Below are 19,474 nucleotides of genomic sequence, written 5' to 3'. Positions count from 1 at the left end.
CATCCGCTCTTGACTGTGAGGAGTGCAACCCGAGTCTGAGGGACTGGGGCCAGCATCCAAAGTCCCCCATTCTGCCAAGAGCACCCCTGATTCCTACAGACAGAGAGCATTTTCTACCCAGACCTAGCTGCTCACCATCTGGCGCATTAAGAGCAAACTTTCTGATTTGGTGGTTGAGGCTCAGGGCACCGTGGTTTCACCGTAGGACAGAGTTGCGGGTGGAGCAATTCTGGACGCTCAGAAGCACCTCGCCCTGCACCCCTAGGAGAAAGGGGGGAACTGTTCGATTTGTCTGGGGGTCAGGATGTGGGCTGGGGGGCGCGGGGAGGGAACGGATGTATGGAGCGCCAAGTGCCGTGCTGCCTCTCTCTCCTGTTTCTCCCTCCCTACCTCATCTTCTGCCATTTCCAGAGGCAGGAGAAAGGTGATCTCGGACTTGACCCCTAAATCACAGCTGCTGGTGGCTGCACCTCGCTCCGGGATGAGCGCAGCCCCTTCCCCGGGCTCGAGCAGCTTAACCCTTTCGTCCCCGCGCGCTCAGGGGCCGACGGCAGCGGCGCCTCTGACCTCGGCACTGCGGTGCAGCCCGCCTCCTCCGCGCGGCACCTTGGATCCCACCAGGAGACCACAAAAGGGCGAGACTGCGGGGCGCTGCAAGCCTGGGGCACGGGCCGGGCGGCCCAGAGCGCTGCCGGGGAGCCGGAGGAAAAGCCGGAGTTAGCGGAACGAAGAGGGATGTTTGGATCGTGTTAACTACCCAGACAGATGCACTTCGGCATGTCTGCATTTATGGAATCCATATGTTGTCGTGGCAAATGAGAGGACAGCAACACGTACATACAATAGACTTAGAATAACAATATACATTCAAAAAGGGACCGCACATTCTTCACCCTGCAACCCTTCTCTTAGATCTAGCTCTGGAGTTGTACGGAGGCAGCCTTTCAACCTCCCCTGCCTCCACACGGGGTTTTCTTTTTCCTTCCTCCTCCCTTTTTTGTTTTTGTGTCCCCAGTCCCCCAGCAGAAGAGAACCCAGGGCCCAGAAGCTAGGCTCTTTGGGAGTGAGATCTGCTAAGATCAAGTCCATCTCCCTTCTCCCTTAAAAAAAGACTGGCCCATCGCATGTTTTAGCCCTTGGAGCAAATAATAGCTGCTCACATTGAAAACTGACTCTGAAAATTGCAGGGGAGCAGATTCTTAATCAAATTTGCCATCCATATCTTCATCATTAAACCAACATTTCTATGTTATAGTTGCAAAAAAGTAGCTTCAAACAGATCTGGAAACAGAAACCCTCAGCCGGAGAGCACAGCTCTGTACAGTACCTGCATTTATGTACACCTTGTATATTTGTGTGCACATATATTCATGTGCACACAGAGGCAAAGACATCTAAAGTCATTCAAATGTATATTTATGTACTCATTTATGCATATATCTTTGTGTTTATGTATACATCCATTCATTTGAGCGAGAGCCAGGGAAATATACATATCAATGCAATATTTAGCCTACATTCCACTTTCCCTCCCTACTGTAAATGTCTTAAAAACAGATTGGTCTAAAATTTTCTGTCCTCTTGCCAGCTTAATGAAGGATTTAGATTCTGAATTTCTTGGTTCCTTTTTTCATTTTGTACATAAATAATCCATATAGATGCTGGATTATCGCCTGAGCATTATTCAATCATATGAGCTTGGTACCTCTCCTCCTTATAACGAATTCACTCAGTAAAATTAGCATAAGTATTTACCAGATTAAGCTGACATTTTCCTATATTGCAACACGAAATACATTTATATCCAGAATTTCCCTCAAATCGCCTATACCACTGGAGAGACTGATTTCCTCCATGCCGTTTTGTATATGATACAAGCTACAAGTTCGCTTCTAGTACTAGTTACATTTTTAGAAGAATATAAATACATAGCATTTAAGTGAGATTTCAACATCTACAAGGAGAAATTGAATTCTGGTACATCTTCAAAAAATAAACTAACAGATTTATGAAGATTCATGAAGACAGATAAATAGAAGCAAATATACTCCTGAGGGTCTGAACAATTTTCCTTACCTGACGTATAATGGAAAAATTCAGAATTTACCAGTCTTCTTTCAGTCAGCTACACTTTACACTGACCTGCACTTTGGACTGAAAGGGAAAAAAAAAAAAAAAGATTAACTGTTGCCAATGAAAATTTTAAAATAATAATCAGAAACTGGACAAACTGAAGGTAAAAATATACAATGGCTATGATAAAGATAAATATTTATTTAATCAAAGTAGAAGTTGTGTTTGGGCTGTAGGAATGTTTCATCCTTCCCTTAAAAAAAAAAAAAAAAAATCAAGAAAGAAAAAAGCCAGAGTCTTTGCAGACTCCTGGAGAGTTCCCATTGTCCAGGGCTATCGAGAGCCCAGAATGGCATTAACCTCACAAAAGACACATTGTGCAGGGGACAAAAAAAAGCCCCTTCTTCTACAATAACTTTTAGCTTTTTTATTTTTAGAAAATGACAAAGGTTTTGCAAGCACTGACTGGTGAAACCTGTAGCAAGCCAGGCTGGACTTGGCTTTATTGATCTACTGTCCCGCGTGGAAAGCAGCCAGGAAAAGTTTGAATGGCAATCCAGATTTGGCTCATAGAGAGGAAACCCCCGATTTTTCTAAATGTATTTTTTTTCCTAAATAAAACAGCATTATTCCCAGAGTGAATTCAGAAGGATTAGATGAGGTAACCCTGCAAAATCCTAAACCGGTTTTCTCCTCTTAGTCTTGACTAAGAAGCTGCATGCACTTAAGAGCACTGGAAAATCTCTCAAAATGAAGAATTCCCTTGTAGTCAAACAGATTTCCCGATTAATTCCCCAATTCCTTCGAAAATAAATAATCCAGCTAGGCTGGGACAAAAAAATTTTTTTCTCTAAAAAATATGTTTTAGTGCGTATTCTCTCTCTACCTGATGTTTAGAGTTCACGAATAATGCCTTCAAAAACATAAATGTTGTTTTTACATTTGTGTGCAGATCACTTAAAGTGCAAATTGCATTTTATTTTATTCCAGACATTGTAATTTCAATGGTACTAGTTCATATTTAGAACTTACATAAATACATACTTGTCATTTAAAAAAAATCTATTGCAGTAGCAGTGATGGTAAGGCTAGGATTTGAAAGGGGGGGAGAAAAAAGGGAGAGAGAGAGAGAAAGAGAGTCCTGTTCTTCCTGCGTTTGTTTGCTTGCTTTTTGGAGGTATCATACACCCGCCTAAGTGATGGCTTTGATGTACTGGGAATCGGTACAGTAGCAGGGTCCCTGGTTGCTGTCTTTGATTCTAGGGATCTCCTTTGGGCTCTGGTGGGATGTACCGCTCCTAGTCTTTATCTGAAATCCATCCTCTCATTTCAAGCCCTTTGGCTTCGAGACTCTGCTCCAAACTCTTGGAGGTAGCTATGAGACTTTATTTTTCTTTTTCTTTTTTTTTTTTTTTTGGCATTTAGGGAAGGGGTATGTAATCCCCCCCCCATTCTAGACCTTTCCTCGCTATTTAAATATATTGGCTTTCTTTCTTACGAATTTAGTCTGAAATTATTTTTCACTGCCTTTATTACATCCCTGCTTTTGATGGCAAAATAGCTTCCTGTGTTTTGAAAACATCTGCTTTCCAGGTTTTACACGAGAAAATTGATTTTACTTTTCTCTTAAGTCCAGAAAGGTAGAAAGTTGGACTTGTTTCCAAGTGCAACTTTTCCTTTTCTTGTCTTTCCTTGAGTTACCCCCTTTCAGTTCTGATTCACTTTCCCCCTTTTACTTCTAATCATCACTCCCCCCTTCCCCTCTCCTAAAGAACCAGAGAAGATTGATTGCGTCTTATTTCAGAGGACAAAATTAACATATTATATCTTTTTTCGTCTAGTCTATGGTACGGTTAAAGTTTTCTCCATTTGTCCTTTGATTTGGGGGGGGTAATTTTCCTCCTTTAAAAAAAAATCTCCGATTTGCAATTTAAAGTGGCCTCTATTCTAAGTCTCTGCTGCTTCTCTGCTCTTTCACTTAAATCTTTGCTTTAAGCTGTCCCACTCCATTATTGCCCCCCCTTACTCTTCTTTGAAGATGCTCTCTTCCTATTTAATTTAAACATTGCTGCGTTTGCCTAAAAAAGAAAGAAAAAAAGAAAGGGGGAAAGAAAAAACAAGAAAGAAAGAAAAGAGAGAAAAAAGAGCAAGAAAAAAATCTTTTAAAAATCTTAGCCAGGTTCCTATTGTTGCTTCTCTGCATTTCTCTTCTGTGTGTGTGTGTGTGTGTGTGTGTGTGTGTGGTGTGTGCGCGCGCGCGTGTGTGTATGTGTTTTTAATACATGCATAAACTTTTGGTGCCTCTCTCCCTCTTCCTGGGCTCTTCTCCCATCCTCTCTTCCTGCTCTCCTCGCCCTGCTCATCACTTTCCCCTGGTTTTTTTTTTTTTTTCCCTCCCTTCCTCCCCTCTGCCTCCCTCCACCTCCTCCTTTTCTTTTTTGCTGAATCTTATTGATCCAGAAGGTGGCTAATTAGCCCTTCCCGTCGTGCCTGGGTAATGAAGCACATGCGCACTGAATTAATCACAGCCATTTTTTGCAGGAAACTAATTAGCAGAATAAAGATCCAAAGACTTTTTTTTCTTTTCACTCATCAGCTCCCACTTCCAGCGCGTCCCCTCCGACCGCTGCAGCCGCCGCCGCCGCCTCCTCCTCCTCCTCCTCCTCCGGCCGCAGCCGCCGCCGCCACCGCCTGCTTTGCATCCCAATTACAGCCTAGAGCCGCTGCCGCCGCCGCCGCCGCTTCTCCTCCGTGGCCCCTGCCCGCTCCGGGGGCTGTAAACTCCCCGCCAACCATGCTGCTCGGCGGCAGCGGCGGCGGCGGCTCCGGCTCCCCGGCTGCGGCCGCCTCCCGCCCCGGGCTCCGCCGAGCGCGCTCCAGCTCCGCCGCCGCCGCCGCCGCCAGCAGCGCGTCCTCCGCCGCCGCCGACCCCCGCCAGCCGCCGCTGCTGCCTTGATGGGCTCCGCGGCCCGAGCGCCTCTTTTCGGGATTAAAAGCGCCGCCAGCTCCCGCCGCCAACGCCGCCGCCAGCAGCGCCTCTGCAGCCGCCGCCGCCGGAGAAGCAACCGCGTAAGTGGCAACTTTTCCCTCTTTTTTTTTTTTTCCCGCCGCCGCCGCCGCCGCCTGCTCCTCCTCCTCCCGCCGCCACCGCCCGGACGCGGGGCTCCTCGGGGCGCCCGGGCTGCTTTGCATGGGGCTCGTCCTGCCCCCTCCCGGCTCCCGCGCCCGGCCGCCGCCGCCCGCGCTCCCCGCGCCCGCGCCCTGCTCGCTCGCTGCGTCCCGCTCGCCTTCCCCCTGCGCCAAACTTTCTCTTTCTCTTCTTCCTCCTCCTCCCGCCGCCGCCGCCGCCGCCGCCGCCGCCGAGCCCGGGCCGCCCCCTCCTCCCCGGCCCCCGCGCCGCCGCCGCCGGCGACCCCCGGGAGGGTGGAGGCGCCCGGGGCGAGGCCCGCGCGGCGAGTTTGGAGGCGCCGCCGGGCAGGGCCGGCCGGGGCGCGGGCCGAGGGCGGGAGGGCGGCCGGGGTCCGGGCGCCAAGACAAAGGCGGCGGTCGGCGGGGGGGGGGTCCGCGGTGCCGAGCTCCCCCGCCCTCGGCCCCCAACTTTGCCCCACCCCGGGAGGCGCCGGGGCCCCGGGCTGAGCCGCGGCGCGGGGCGCGCACCCGGCCCGGAGCCGTCGCTGCGGCTGCCGCAGCTGGCCGGCCGGCCGGGCGCCTTCCGCGCCAGGGCTCCACTTGCCGGGAACGCGGCCGCCGGGCCGGAGCCCCGGGGTCCGAGAGCGGGCGAGGGGGCGAGGCGGCAGCCCGACCTTCTCTACCTGCGCGCTCTCCGCCCTGCCCCACTGGCAGCGCCGCGAGCGCCCTGAGGGGCCTCTGCCCTGGACACTAGGGGCTCCCGGGGGCTCGGGGCTGCGCCGCCGGCCGGGACCAGACCTCGCCTGGCCGGCCTCTCCTTGGCCAGCTGAGTTGAGAGACATCAGAGGATTCCTTCTTCTATTTTTTTCCCCCTCCCTTGTTTTTTGTTTCTTTCCTTTTCTTTTTCTTTCTTTCTTTTTCTTCTTTTTTCCCTTTTCTTTCTTTCTTTCTTGTTTTTTTTGCTCACGCGAATCTGGGATTGTTTACGTTCCGTTCCCCACTTTCACCCTCGTCCTGTTCCACTCCTCTTCTCCATGTATTTTCCCCATTAGATGCAAAAATCACGTTCCTGAATTTTGCATTATGCATTTTCATGTACATCTTTTTGCATATCTATTGCAGAGTAGAGCTAAGTGTATTTTATGCCGGGTATTTAAATTGTGTATGGACTCAGTAGGCTCCTTGTGGAGCTGTTGAAAAAATACATTTTACTTTGCAAATTAATCTGTTGCTCAGACTCTGACTTTGCAAAATGTTGTGCAGTTCCTTCGACTGTGGCAAATTCTTTGATTACAAGTGCTTGCAAAAATCACCCACTCTTAACTTTTCCCCCTTGTTGCTTTGAAGTAGGATAAATATGACAATTTTTATTGGTCTCAATTATTGAAACTTGATCTATGGACTATATGGAAGAAGGAGGCTGATTGCCTTTTTCTGGCCTCCAGTTCTAGTGACTTTTAAAAGGGTGTTTGTTAAGTACCTTTGAAGAATATGACATACGGTGATCGCTTGGCTGTAATGCAAATTACAGAACATAAATTCACTTTGGAATTAAAAAAAAAGACTCGAGCCCTTTCAGTGGGGACACTTGAGGATTTATTATGTTTTTTAAAAAATTACTTTTTTCTCCTTAGTTGGGAGAATGGCTAGTTCCAGACCAACTTATTTGGAGGTCTATGGAAAGAGGCTTGGGAAATGGGAGAGGGGAGAAGATTGATCACAATCTGCATAATCGATAGGGCAGCCTGCTGCAATCTTGTACCTACATTTACTGTAAATTTCTACAGTATCTGCAGCGTGGGTGCTCCAGTGCCTTGCTCGGCTTCTTGGAGCAGATTTAGAGGCAGTACAAGCAGAATTTACTGCCAGCCCTCCGGAATAATATAGGGGAAGGCTACTGGATTGTGGCTCATTTTAAACCTCCTTCATAGTACTGTACATTTTTTTTTGGTGAATCTGTTTACATGTGAGGGTTTCGGGTACTGAACCCCCAAAGTGTAGGTATCCTATAGGTTGGGAGTGGAAAGTATTGGAAGGGGGGTTAGGAGATGGGAATTCACTTATTGAATCACCACTTCGGGGGTCCTCTGCTTATCTTATAATGTGAAATATCTTTAACAAGTGCAAGGAATTTAGAGTGACGAATATGAGAGAGTAATACACCAGAGACTGAAGCAGTGTGAAAAGTAAGGATTGCTGTGTGTGTGCATGAGAGAGAGAGAGGGGGAGAGAGAGAGGGAGAGAGAGAGTGAGAGAGAGAGAGGGAGGGAGAGAGAGATAATACAGACACTTATCTTATAGTCAGGCTTGAAAGCTTGGTGGTAGGTGAATCCATATTTGGAGATGATTTTGAAATAGTCTAGCAAATGGTGCATGAACAGGATTTCGTAAAAAGTGTGTACGGAGTCAGTTTTGAAAGGATTGCCGTTCGGGGAGATGAGGTGTGGGCAGGAAAACCCACTCTAGGCCAGCAGCCTTCCTCTGTCTGTGTGTCTCTTCCCTTCCCCCTCTCTGAGTTCTAGTTTTTAATTACTTAATGCTGAAACGCACAGGGCTTATATAAATATTTGCAAATGCTCTTTCCTATTGATTTCTCTGGATAAACTGCCCTGCTCAGGTCTAGAGAGGAGGCAATTCAGATCTGTGGACTTTTTAAACATACAAAGTCTCTGGAGGAGGGTTGGTCTGTGCACGTGTGCGTTTATGGGTAGAGTTGTAGACGTGAAGATTTTGGGGGGCTGCAAGGAGAGTTCAGGCTCCTCTGGGCTGGAGCTGGCCCCAAGGCCTGGCAGTTCTGACAGATGCCTGTGTGTGTGTACGTGTACGTGTGTACAGGTACGTACTGTGCCGGGGGGGGGGTCTACCCTGGGGGAGTCTGAATGCATATGCACTTACAGCACCTCCCCCCCGCCCCCCATTAATTATGGAGCAGTTTTCCAGGGCTCGGTGACTGCCTTCTCCTCAGGGTCACATTGAGTTCGAATCTGACCTAAGGTGCAGGAATCCTGCAATGGGGAAATAAAAGAATATATAGAATGGGGTCAGGTCAGCTGCTCAGAGGCCAAAACCCCTACAGCTGCTTTGATTTTATTTTTTTGTGTATATTTTAGGCTCCTCCTGCCATGTTACAAATTGGGCCTCCCCCTCTCAGGTGTTTGCTCTGTAGCTTAAAGGCACCAGAGCCTCTGCCTGCTTAGATGTCTGCTTCCAGCAAGAACAGAAAACCCACGATACCAAATCCAAAACAAAACAGAGGAAGGAGGGGGAGGAAAAACACCCCTATTGAGTTCAGGCAAATAAGGTTGGGTCTCCAGATCCGATTACAAAGCAGCTCTGAATATGCAAGACAGCACACAGGACCTGTTATTCCAGTTACAACAAACTATTAAAAAAAGAGAGAGAGAAAAGAAGAGGCATGTTTAGGTCGTAATTTGTTAGTACAAGGAAAAGAATCCCACATAAAGCTGCCGTTTTCCCCCCTCCCTTTGCTGGCTTCACATAGAATTCACTCACCCTTTTCCGATTTGTCTACTGTATAGGTTCTTTTATTAAAATCTTTGGGTTTAGGAAGATCGCTGCAAGCAACACATTTTCTGTATTTTTTTTTCCTTTATCTTAGAGGAGAGTTGGCAGGGGTTCTGTGGTTTGCAGTTACACAATATGTTATCATGTTTTTAATCACTAAATCATTGCAGTGGTTATAGATTTACAGTCTTGGGGTATTACAGAGAAGAGCAAGGCGGCTATATGTATGCTTTTAAATTACACCAATGTAAACTGAGTACAGCAGCTGTGAATATGGTCGGCAGACTTCATCCCTCCTCCACCCCCAAGCATCTTCGTTCTTTTTCCCTCTGTGATTTTTTTTAAAATTGTTCAGTTTGCTTAAAAGAACCATCCCCCCTCCTATATTCCTTTTCTCTTCATCCTCCCCCACAAAATATTTTTATTTCAGACTTCTGACCCAAGGTAAGGTGGAATTGAAACTCTTGAAATATGACTTTGGATCAGGGAGTATAGTAATAATAATTTAAAAAGTGGATTTCCTAAGAAATCCTCTTGGTTTTCATACCCATCTCCTGTATAGGGATGGAGGGCGGATTGCAGATCGTGAGGTGGGGTGGCCAGAGTGGAGGGAAGGCAGGCTTGTGGCGCTTGCCTGCCTGGAATCTCCAGTGTCCTGTCACTGTGAGCCCACTTTCAGCTTCTGTTTTTCATATTATTATGTAACAGAATCCTTGGCAGCATTAAAAATTCAGTATTACAAGCTGATTGTAATGCTGCCTCATTAGACAGCACTGCCTGGCCTTGTATTAAGTGAAACACAGAGCATGGCTTTTAGATTATAAACACCAATAAATATTAAGGGTCAGCAGAGGGGGGAAATAGTCAGCTGGGTTTTTGGCCCCTTCTGGTTTTATATCCCTTCCCATCTTCCCTTCGTCATTCCCCCTCTGCCCGCCCCTCCGACCCTGGGCCTTGGTAACTGTCATCTGTTTTCTTGGGATGCTGATGTGTCGACCTTGGTGACATTTTAGGAGGGCTTTTTATAGAGTTATCTTGTATACACAAAAGGTTTGGAAGTTTGTTTTGTTTTGATCTGCAATAAACAGGCCCTTCACTTTGCTGATGTCATTTCCCTTCATATTTGAGTTGTTTATTGTGCTTCTTCGCAGGGCCCTCTCATCCCTACCCCCACCTTGCTTTTCAGCCAGAGTCTGTGGCCGCCTGGGGAAGGGGGAATGCGTTCCTAAGCTGCCAGGTCTGGGTTCAAAGGCTGAGGGTTGCGTGTCACTGTGTCGTCCTAGGGTTCGCTCGCTGGGGAAGATGTTTCTAGCTTCGAATCTGGTTAAGCACTCCGACATCCACTTGCCCTGGTATTTTCATGGCATGCAGTGATTCACCTCAGCTTCCTTTCTTTGAAGCACCCCCCCGCCCCGCGCGCACGTGCACACACACACACCCACACACACACACCTTGTCTATGTCTGTAGGACATCCTTATTGCCCACATCTCCATGCAACGCCCCCCCCAAAAAAAAACACCACCTAATCTCGTAATGATGACTTTGATTCAGTTGCAAATCTGAAGCTGGCTTTAGGGACTTCATGCTGTGAAAAAAAGAAAACGTTTCCAGGCGTTGCCCCACAGTCTCGCTGCAACCCCGCACCTTCTATCCCTGTTCAGTTTTTTTTTTCTCCTTTTGCATTTTTCTGTTCCCTGCCTTTTCATAGACGTAAAGGCTATTCTGGCGTTACTAAAAATGACCGTAATGACCAGTGTCTCTTATTTCCATGTGATCCACAATCGGAATACCCCCTCCTCAAAAAAAAAAAAAAAAAAAAGAGGGTGGGGAGAGGAAGGAGGAAAAACTGAGTGTGTAGACCCCCAAGGCTTTCCTCTAATAGGATGATGGGTTTTAGGTTAAAAAAATATTATTGTTTTGTTCTTTTAGGTTTAGAAATAATAGGGGGAGAGGGAAAAGCAGTCATTAGGAAGTTCACTGAGCTGCTTTCCATCTAAGACGGGTGAAAAATGAACCTGCATTGACACTTGGCTCCATGTGAAAGCCCCAGTAACCTCTCCCCCCTTCCGTTGCCCTGGCCTTTTGTTCCTGGAGAAGGGAGCTAAGGTGCTTTTTCTCCCAGACCAAAGGCAGCAGGCAAGGAGTCCCCTTGTGTGCGCATCGCCTTTAGATGGCCTTCTCATGGTAATTGTCAATGCAGACTCCCCCAAACAATTGCTCCAGGGAGACACAAAAGCAAAAACATTTGTCCTATTTTTTTAACCTCTTTGTTTTAGATTTTTTTTTAAATCCATTCTTTAAATTTCACAGTTTCTATTTGTCTGCAGAGAGACAAACGGAACAGCATGAAGCAAGCGCATTTTACCATAGGCCTCACTGGCAATTGGAACGGCCTCAATAGAAATCCAGATTCTTAAAACACTGGCTGACTTGGAGGAGATGTGAAATTTCAGCTTGGGGCTCTTAAGTGAGATTAGCACAGATTTCGAACAAAAATGCACTAAAAGGAAAAGATAAGACAATGGGATGCTGGAATCATTTAGGGGAAGTGTGAAAAGGGTCACCTTTTGTTTATCTCTTCGGATCCTGCCCCAAGAAGTGGTCGCTTGATGGGAAGGAATTGCAAGTCCAAATGCAATTCTTCATTTAAAAAAAGATCTGATTCTGGTCGTTGTGCTATTGGTGTGTCGTTTCAGTGTTGGTTTTAAAGCACTGAACCAGTGTGGGGACTGCTGGTACGCACTGTGGGATTGATGCTGTGTTGAGAATTTTTTTTTGAAACTGCGATTGATATAGAGAGGCCATATCCCCTCCCCCCTTTTCTTTCCTCTCCCGTTTCCTTTTTCCTTTCTTCTCCCTCCAACCCGCTTCCCCTCCAAGAATGCAGTGGTTTGCATCAGGCTGAGGGCAGAGGGATGTGTCAGACCGTGGGGATGGCCTGTGAACAGAATAGGAGTCCACCTCTCTTCCCTGGCCCCGAACAAAGCACCTCTCTCCTGTAATGTATGGGCCCTGATTGCAGTGTTGTCCTTAAGCATCTGTCTGCCTTTTTAATTAAAATTCTCAATTTCAAGGTTTAGAAACACAAATATAAGAATCCCCCTGGGTATAAAAGTCTTGCATGGCAAATTCTCTTTGCCCTTTCAGAAATAATATTTTTGTTTAAAAAAAAAAAAAAAAGAGCGCAAGCTCTTTACCTGATGTCTTGAAGCTGTTTTAAGGCAAAGTCTTTGTTTTTGCTTTCTGAAAACTTGGCCTTTGTAACTTAAAATTGAGGAAAGCTCTTCTCTATCACAGTTTTAAAAAAATGGTTCCTCATTTGTCTTTTCTAGATGTGTCATTGACAGCTTTAGGGTCTGAGCTGAGGAGGGTGGGGAAGTGAACCAGATAAGGTTCCACCTACGATTTGGGGGGTAAAAATTAATCTAGGGAATTAGCATTGTAGCGAGAGATGGAGACCTTGAGGTTTGTGACAGAGAAATGTGAATCAAAACATGTTAGGCCTTGGCACACCAGCCTCCAGCGGTTCTGAAGGTGAGTGTGGGCTGTTCTGAGGAAGGCCTGCATTCTGTACCATACCCAGGAGGGCCTGGCCACGCAGTGGGTACCAGGCTCCTAAGTATAACTGCCTAGAAAGGATGGGGTGAATTCAGGGCATGCAGTGCAGTTCAGCTCCAAATGGATCCTTGCTTATTTCAGGGACTTTTGTTTTTGTTTTGTTTTGTTTTGTGCCCTCTTCTGGCTTTTTCTTTGTTAAAGCCTCAGGGTTATTTAAGCACTAGTTTTAAAATCAACGTGTATGTATAATTTAATAAAAATAGAAGGATCTGAAAGAATACACAAATCCGCCTCAACCCAGTTGTGCTGTGAAGATAGTGCCCAGGTTTAGCTAGAAGTCAGCAGGCTGACATTCGCTGTCTCTTAGCTCAGAGATCATATTTACCTTTGCTGAAGTGAAAGGAACAGCATTGGCGAGTGAGTGTATATGTGGAGTGAGTGAGTGAGAGAGAGAGAGAGAGAGAGAGAGAGAGAGAGAAAGAGACAACCAGTTTGGCTCTGATGGGATCTTTGTAATTTACCAGCCAGCTAAGTAAGCATTAGGGGGCTGGCCTCTGGCTTGGAGAGTGGCTAAGGGGAGGAGTGAGGGAAGGGTTAGTATTGCCTGATTTATTTTTAAATATTTATCCTTTTGGCTGTTGCCAGTTACGCTTTCCAGATGAGACGAGACTAGTTATGGAGAGCTGGAAGGAAAGAATTGCCTTTTCTGAGAGTGGGTTTATTTGTCAACAGTTTTCAGGACGGAGAGCGCCGGGCTGTCACTGCTGGGTAGGCCGTAGGTGTCACGTCAGGCAGCTGCCCTGGGAAGAGCTGGGGCCTTTCAGAGCTGGGGGACAGAATTTGTAACATTTATGTCAGAGAAACTGTTGATTCCATATGGAAGTGCAAAAGTTGCAAATTCCCTCTGAAAAGGTATTGTTTTGATTAGCGATGGAAATAAGTTTTGGTCGAGGTAACACACCCGCTTTTGTGTGATCCTTTATATTCCTGATGATCCAGAGGCCATAGATTACTGGCCTGTGGATTACCTGTTAAATTTGTGTCTGTAACAAAGGCAAGCCTGACCAGGCCTCACTGTGTCTGTAGCTGGTGTCGGATTAAGATAAAGGAAAGGGACTCAGGGTCACTCTCAGCTCTACGTGTCAGGACTCTGAGGTGCAGCAGGCAGATGCAAGTGTCTGCCACTTGGGACAGGCGGTTTCAGGACAGACCCCCTCAGGGCCTTCTGCCCAGAACCTCCACATACTTCCAGGTTGCTTTGTAGCTGGTTCTTTGGGCTTTCTAGCTTTCACTGTATTGAAAATATTTATCTGTTGGCCCACCAGGTTCATGATGTCACCAGATTAGGTTTTCCCCTGTTAACAAAAGTTAAGACAGAGCAGCAAAATTCGATTTTCTGGGAGTATAAACATTTTCGTATTGTCGTTAATTTATCTGCTGGGCCGTGGGTTGCTTCCAGGCAAGAATGGGGGCCTAGAGTCTTCATTCTCCTGAAGACGATTCCAGAGACATCTCTGAGTTGTGTGCGCCGCGTTACTTGCGTTATTGCTAGCATCATCATCTACATGTATTATTCATAGTCACTTTTTCAATTAAATTATTCATTAGTTTTCTTTAAGGTGTTCTCGACTCATGTGGCTAACATAAATAATAGTGTGTTTTGAAAACACCACCTGTTCTTGGGCCTGAAGTCAGGCGGTCTGGAAACAGCTCTGCAGTGGCCATACTCTGGTTTACAAAATCATCCTCCACTTTCCTTTTCCTATCTTCACTCCCCCCCCCCACCCCGTCACTCTCTCATGTGTGACAGAATTTGGCTTGTGCTCTCCTTTGTCCCTAATCGGACATGATTCCCTAGAGGCAGTCTTTTCTCCCCAGGCCCTAGCTGGAAAAAAAATTTTTTTTGGAGTCTCTTTTTTGGACTAAAATGTAGAGAGGGGTTGTCCTTCCCCAACAGGTAAGATAGTTACGTTAATCTGAACCCGAATTATATTGTGCAAAATGCCTTCTAGTTTTCACCATCCTTTTCTCCTGCATCAGTGTGTGCTTAATGCTAATACGATTCCATACATACAGCTCTTCGCCTGGTGAGCTTATTATATTTCTAACACTTGCACGGTTCATTATTGTGCAGTCAGAAAGGACTCTCAAGGCTCTGGGGCCAGCCTGGGTGGGTGGCTTTCAGAAAGGGTAAAAGCAGGTGCCTTTCTGTGCTGAGAATCGGGAGTAAATTCAGACCGAGCGTGGGATTCTGGCAGGGAGGACAGGGGACTTCCGGTGAGATTTCTGTGGCGCTGCCTTTTCATATCGGAATGGAGAAGGTGAACCTGGGGAGATACAAAAGTGTCCAGCGATTACTTTGACCACCTGGGGTAGCCGCATTAAATTTGACCCGGGGGGTAGAATCTTCCTACGCAGGGCATGATCTGTGCCCTTATCTGTGGCTTCTTAAGGCATCTTGTTTAAGACCCTAAGGTTAACTGCAGACTGCGACTTTTCTTCCTCTCTTTATGTCTCTTTTTTCCTTTTTCTCCCATGAAAAACTCTATCCTTAAACTCTCAGTGGAGAGCAGGGGATGTTTTTATAAGTTTCTGCAGCTGAAAAACAGAAGTGCTTTGTAAAGCAGTTAATAGGATGGGTGTGTGTTTCAAATAAATTCCTGTCCACATTGGCTAATGTCCCCATGCTAGAGTGGCCTGGCAGTGACGTGGCTGGGGCCCAGAGACCGATGGCTTCTGTTCGGAGGCCCCAGGCTCCTTCTTGTGGCCGAGGGCATGTCCCTTTCTTCTCGCCGTTTTCTAGGCCGGCCCCTGCCTTTTGATGAGTGAGGGGTCAGCGCCTGGGGAGGACCGTGCTTTGTTCCCGCCGGGCCGGTTCTCCGCGCGGCGCAGGCCGAGCCGCCCGGGGCTCCGGTCCCCGGGCGCGAGGTTCGGCCTGCCCGGAGGCCCGTGCTCGGAGCGCGGCCGAGTGCTCGGGCCTCGCGCGCCCGTGTGTGTCCCCGTGTTCCCGCGGGCGCGGCCGCCGCCGAGCACCCGGCCTGCGCCCGGCACGACTGTAGATGTCAGGCTTTGCCCGGGGAGCCGAGCGGCGGCGGGGCTGTGAGTTTCAAATTAACCTTCCGCTTTGTTGCTGTGTAATGTGGATCCCCGAAGGCCCCCCGCCCCGCCCGCCCCCCTTCCCCGGGCGGTGCGCGCTGCAAACTGCGAGTTGAGCTTCATTTACATAAAGCGATTCCGGGCGGGCGGGCGGCCGAGCCGGCAGCGGGCAGGCCGGCGACCGGGACGCGAGCGCCGCGCCCCGTGGGTGAATCTCCGCCGCGCGCTCGGGGACCCTCCCTCCCGGGGAGGGGCGGCTGCCAGCCCCGGCCGCCACCATGAGCCCCGCTCCCCTGCCCCGGGCCCCCCCGCACCCAGCCAGAGCCACCTCGGAGCCCCGGGGGCAGCGGGAGGTGGGGAAAAGGCCGCCTGGGGTGGGTAAGTTCGGGGCTCGGGTGCCGCTGGAGTTTCCCATTGTCGCGCCTGCCTCGGCCCCCGGACCCGCGAGTGCCTCCTCCCTCCGGAGGTGTGCGGAGCCTTTGTGTGCCAGGTGAGTGCAGCCTCCCTCCCCCGCCCGCCCTCCGGGTCCGCGCAGCCGGCCTGGAGCTGCGGGCAGGTGTAGTGAGTCTTGGCTGAACTTCCCATTCTCTTGGGGCGTGTGGGGGAAGGGCAGGCTGGATGCACCTGAACTACTAGGACTCCAATGGGAACCGACCTGGGGCGAGAGCCTCTGAATTCTGCTGGGCGCAGAGTACAGACCTTCCTCTTTCCCTCCCTCCCTTCCATCTTTCCTCCCCCCCTCCCCCTCCTCCGGCCTTCCTTATTTTGCTTTTGGATTAGTTCCTGCCTTCTGAATATTTGCGGTGCTGGTGTCATTTAGAAGTTTGAGTTCCTCCGCCTAAAAATGCACCCTTTTCATCGCGAGACGTCACTGGCCAGTTGGAAACAATGTGAAGAACGGGCTTATTGGGGAGTAATTAAAGGGAGAATCAGAGTTTGGGAGCTGGAAAACACCTTTGGAGATCGATTTGTCCACCCTCAACTTTGAGTCTGTTGGCACTCTGGAAACACAGAGCAGCGTTCATTTCCGTGGGGAGGGGGGTGGGTAAGAGGGAGAGCTGAGACGTTTGTCCTGTTAAAAGAAGAGGAAGGCCCAAGTTAGGTCAGTAGCAGAAAAAAAAGTAATCATGGCAGTCTAGAGGGAAAAGAACTTTCTGGAAAATGGTCCTTTCTGCTTTGGATATACCTGTGTTATAATGATGGGAAAATGCCTAGAGGGCAAAGATCACAGCCCATGCCTGGTGTAGTCCAAGAGTGCATTGCCTGGCACAGTGGTGCACAGTATATAAACTGGTTTAAATGAAACTGGCTAGCAGGTGAATCCAAGAGGGTCCTCCCCCCTCTCCCCGCCCTACATTTGTGTCCTTTAACTGGCCTTGAGGACTCTAAAAGCCACTGACAGATAACCTCAGAGAGGACAGATGGCCCCACTTGGACACAGGGAGAAGGCCTCTCCCTCAGGCTGGGGCCTGCATGGTGGAATGCATCAAGGCAAAGCAAGGAAAACAACCTTAAGCCTTGAAGGTAGATAGTGAGAAAGTTACACGTCATCTTATTTCATTCCCATGCTTTGAGATCCTTGGGGAAAGGTCACTAAATAAATAGAGTATAATTTAGAGCTCATGCTAGCTGAGGAACTTCGTTGCTTTGCCATCGAGCAGCAGGTGTGTTTGTAGAGTTGGCCCCTGGAGTCCCCTCATTCCTAAATTCAGGAGGTGTCAAACCTTCATGTTCTTTTAATGGCTGTGGTTTCTGGATAGGTTTCAAGGGGAAACCCTAAAAATCACGAGCTCCAGTAGGCTGGGCTGGAGAGGGAAGCCTGAGTGAGAGGGCAGAGACTACATCGGAGAGGAAAACATACACCTTCCAGGGTAACCTGATCAAGAAAGGCCGAGGCCAGGAACACGGGCCTGTTCCTTGTTATCAAAACAGCCACTAGCGGCATGAGATTCTGATTCCTTCTTGTTACCCAATGCAAAAAGCAATTAGGGGACAGAGGTGGTGGAATGTGAGGGAAGTCAGGAGACTGGGGTTCTGAATAATTTAAGGGTTTCAAGAATAGGGTCATTGGAGAGAGGTACATACCTGGATGTTTGCACACCTGTATTTGTGCTCATTCTCTTTTGTGGAGACCCCGAAGGCCCCCTTTCAGAGGCATGTGGCTATGAAGGCCAAGAGAAACTTTTCCTCTCCCCTTTCCTTAAATTACGGGACTAAGGAGATTGCCTGCGTTTAGTTTCCAGCATGTTTTCAGAGAGCGTGTAAGTGCCTCTCAGAATGGGCTAGGGTCACACTTTGTTCTTTTATTTAATTACACAAGTATTATTTAACAACATGGGGCAGATGCAGAAGCAAGCACTTTTACACTTTAAAATCAGTCCTTTTGGAATCACAAGGAATTAAGTGACTTGGAGACCTTCTGTCTTGATGACATGGGTCACCTCCCTTTGCCAGCTCTCTTTTGAAATGGCTGCATTTTCTATTGGATAGAGCTGCTATTTTCCAGTTCTCTGGAGAACAGTTTTGATTGACAGGGGACTATTGAGAAACACTTGCTAACTCTTCCAAAATAGAAAAAAATCTGAGCTGCTTCCCCAGCCACCTGAAACTTTAATTTTGGTTTTTCCCTTCCATCTTTTATTTGCACAAATGAATACTCAGGGAGAGTGGAAAGGACCCAAATAAAACAGTATTCTCAGCAGGCCTCTGTTTGGCTCTTCCCAACAGGACAATGCCGTGCCTGCCTTCTTGCTGTTTTGGGGTTGGATTTAACTGCTGTATCAGCTCTGTGCCAACTGGACTGCCCAGTGGCAAGGCGCTAAACTAAGCAAGATTTCAGTTTTCATCATTATGACTTTAACTGATGATTAGTAGACACTCCCAGGACAGTACTGGCTCACCTTGGGTGACCCAAAGGTTGTTAGTTCATTAGAATAAATCTGTGATTGCAGACTACTAGTAAAGTCTTATCTGGGACTGGTGATGATTTAGCTTGGTTCCTTCAGTTCTAGTCACAAGTGGTGTCCAGAGAGCATGTCCTTATTTTCACTGTGTGCTGTTGTTCCTTTTGCACGTTGGGCTTTTTTATTTGTTTTTTGTTTTGCTTCTGAAGTGTTAAGTGTGAGAGGCTAGAAATATTCCAGGGCCCAAAGCATATCTTTATCTAAGAAATAATTTTTATTGCAGGGTTGCAACAGTCTCATGTTAAAAAGTAAATATTTAAGTGACTAAGCCACATTTAATAAAAGGGTAGGGACTTGCTCTAAGGGAAAGAAAGTGAACTGTCTTCACACCCACTTTTTAGAGTAGCTTAGGGTTTGTCTCCTCCTCTTACAGGGGAGGCAGTGGTGATTCTGGCCTGAAGAAACTTGCAAGCTCCATCTCACACTTCCCTGTATTACGAAGATAATGCACCTGATGCTGAACGTTAGTAACCTCAAGAAATACAGTATGTGTTGTGGTTTATACTTGCATTTGTTATTAAAATGGTTGCTTGCTCTTAGCCTGGCCCATTTCTGTAGTGCTTGGGCCTGTTGGCCTTCTCTGGTTCCCAAGGCTGGTGTAATTAACCAGGATAGGGGCGTTACTGTAAAAATACAACATGAAGGCAGATTCCATTACAGTGAACTTCAGAGGGCTATCGAAATGTTCTGGTACGAGATTTTGGTTGTAATGGTGGCTGTTAGAAATCACAGCAGAGCGCAGAACTACCGTCCTCTGCCTGGGTTTGAAACTGTGGTCAGGGAAATGGAGACCTAGTTTTAATAGAATCCAGATAAGGGAATTCCTTTGCAGGAGCTAATCTCAGTCAAATATTAAAAGGTGCCTGTTCTGTCCAAAGCAGTGTCCTGAGTCCTTAGACTGCTCAAATTGAGGAACAAACACACAGAAGCTAAGATTGAGTCAGACTGCCCCCAGGGAGAGACCCAGGCAAAAATCTTGGCTCACTGGCAAGCCACTCTCAAAATCCAGATTAAGGAGGAAAACTACAAAATCAACAACTGTCAGATTTCTTTTCTATATGATTTAAAGTTGGCTGCCAGATTGTTCTCTTTGAACATGTGCGAACTGACAGTCAGATGTTAGAGGGT

The 19,474-nt window shown here is 47.8% G+C and overlaps 1 protein-coding gene across 7 annotated transcripts in view; it reads left to right on the top strand.

The window, feature by feature from the left end:
* ZFHX3 (zinc finger homeobox 3) overlaps window positions 1-19,474 on the top strand; it is a 314,781-nt gene that overhangs the window by 58,260 nt on the left and 237,047 nt on the right. For 4 of the 7 annotated variants that reach the window (XM_057534467.1, XM_057534464.1, XM_057534460.1 and 1 more), the window contains exon 1: window positions 15,522-15,873. The exons of 1 other annotated variant lie outside the window; for it this stretch is intronic. The gene's annotated coding sequence lies outside the window, so the exon portion shown is untranslated. Of the gene's footprint in view, window positions 1-5,002; window positions 5,143-15,521; window positions 15,874-19,474 lie in introns of those variants that run through there. 2 more of the 7 variants (XM_057534461.1, XM_057534466.1) reach the window with 2 other exon arrangements.

Source organism: Balaenoptera acutorostrata, chromosome 19, assembly GCF_949987535.1.
Source record: "Balaenoptera acutorostrata chromosome 19, mBalAcu1.1, whole genome shotgun sequence".
NCBI classification, from domain to species: domain Eukaryota; kingdom Metazoa; phylum Chordata; class Mammalia; order Artiodactyla; family Balaenopteridae; genus Balaenoptera; species Balaenoptera acutorostrata.
This window is presented reverse-complemented; position numbering and strand designations above follow the sequence as displayed.